Raw genomic sequence first — 1,681 nt, 5'->3', positions numbered from 1 at the left:
GGCCGCGGCGGGGTCCCGGCCGCAGGCGGCCCCGCAAGGCTCCCCAGCACGGCGGCAGCTCCCCGGCGCTGGGGCTGCAGCAAACTCCCTCGCAAGAGCTGTTTGTTGACCACATTCACGTTTCAGAGCCCTGAAGCTAAAAGCACTTTACACCATAAAATAAAAGCACTGTCTTTTTTTTTTTCCTAAAAGGTTACGTCTGGAGGCCACGCTGCTCATACTTCATACAGAAAACTACTGAAAGGGCTATGAAATCCTCTATGATTTACACTCCCTCTCAGTGCATTAGGATATAGATCTACTCGACTCTAAAAATACTGTGGAGTTTCTAACCGACGTGAATATATGTGCATTATTTCAGAAAGTCTGTTAGAAAACTTGTCAACACATTATAAAGCATAAACCAGGACTTGGCCATTAAATACAGAGATCAGAGACAGAATATATACCGCAGGAAGTCCTAAGAAAAGTCCCTCCATTCAGAAAAGGTCTATTAGCTAAAAGTTTACACACAATATACACGAAAGGGTTTAGAGAGCCCACGGACCGTAATTACAAGGCATAAATGGAATCAGTAAGGGCTTTACAGTCCCCAAAGCAGTTAACTGGGCTGCCAGAAAATAATTTTAATATTGTCATAATTTATTACCCACCAAAAGCCACATCAAGGATTGTAAATAGAGTTACTTTGTGTCCACGCCTGCTCGTTAAGCAGTCTCGTTCCCTTCTCCTAAAAATAATAAAATAAAACAAAAACCTACCTGCATTATTAATCTGTGGTTAGAGCATGTTAAAAATGTCTTCTGACGCCTTTTCTTTCTTGAGGTTTGTTATCTCCCTCCAATCACATGACAATGCGAAGTGCTGGGGGGGCGACGGGGGAGCACGGCACTATTGTGATCAAATGCCAATATTAATAATTATCCAGGCAGGAGGAAATAGTGTTTTAAGGGCGCGAGTTCCTATTTAATTCGAGGCGTTTTATGATGCTGAAATTAAGGGCATGCTAATGGTAGAAACGTTCTCGCTGCCGTTCCCGAAAGCGTCTGTAAAACCAGCTTTTGAATGTATGTTTTAAGATGTGGTCTAGGAAGTCACCTCTGGAATCTCAAATACAGTAGAACAATAAAGCAGGTTTACTTGTAACTAAGTGCTTAATTTGCTATGATTTTTTAGAGAAAATCAATAAAATGTTGCCTGTTATTTATTGGAAATAACCGCAGATAGGTAGCCTGATGTATGTTGGCTTTAGAGAGCGCACAACTGTGTAATGAATTGTAATTCAGAGGACTGTTAAATGTGAACCACAGAACCTTTCAGAGGTAATAAAGTCATTACTTTTTACATTGCAGCCACCTTGGAAAGCTTTATACGCGCTATTACACGTAAATCAAATCATATCAAAAATATGTACGTACCCACCGTGCACACGCACGCCCGTTCGTGTGCGCTTTGCTCAGCACCGTGTGCACGCACGGACACGGCCGCCGACCCGCAGGTGCGGTGCGAGACCGGGGCACGGGAGCGGCTGGCTGCTGTCCCCTGCAGTTGTCCCCCCACCGCCTTTCTGCCCCCCTCCCCGAAACGTCCCGCCCGCTACGCGCTCGCCGCCCGCGCAGCCGAGCGCAGAGGCGCCTGCGACGGCTCCGGCTCCGGCGGCGGCTCCGGCTGCCGTGCGCGC

The 1,681-nt window shown here is 46.6% G+C and overlaps 1 long non-coding RNA gene across 4 annotated transcripts in view; it reads right to left on the bottom strand.

Moving 5' to 3' along the window:
• The window catches only part of LOC146599104 (uncharacterized), an 8,543-nt gene extending 6,992 nt beyond the window's left edge, over window positions 1–1,551 (bottom strand). For 2 of the 4 annotated variants that reach the window (XR_014895096.1, XR_014895097.1), the window contains exons 1-2: window positions 1,419–1,549; window positions 762–891 (exon numbers count right to left, since the gene is read on the bottom strand). This is a non-coding gene — a long non-coding RNA (uncharacterized LOC146599104). Of the gene's footprint in view, window positions 1–761; window positions 892–1,418 lie in introns of all 4 variants that reach the window. The other 2 variants (XR_014895098.1, XR_014895099.1) reach the window with 2 other exon arrangements.
• Between the last annotated feature and the right edge of the window lie 130 nt (window positions 1,552–1,681).

This window comes from Rhea americana, unplaced genomic scaffold (genome assembly GCF_003343005.1).
Source record: "Rhea americana isolate MKP2758 unplaced genomic scaffold, rheAme1 scaffold_146, whole genome shotgun sequence".
NCBI lineage: Eukaryota > Metazoa > Chordata > Aves > Rheiformes > Rheidae > Rhea > Rhea americana.
This window is presented reverse-complemented; position numbering and strand designations above follow the sequence as displayed.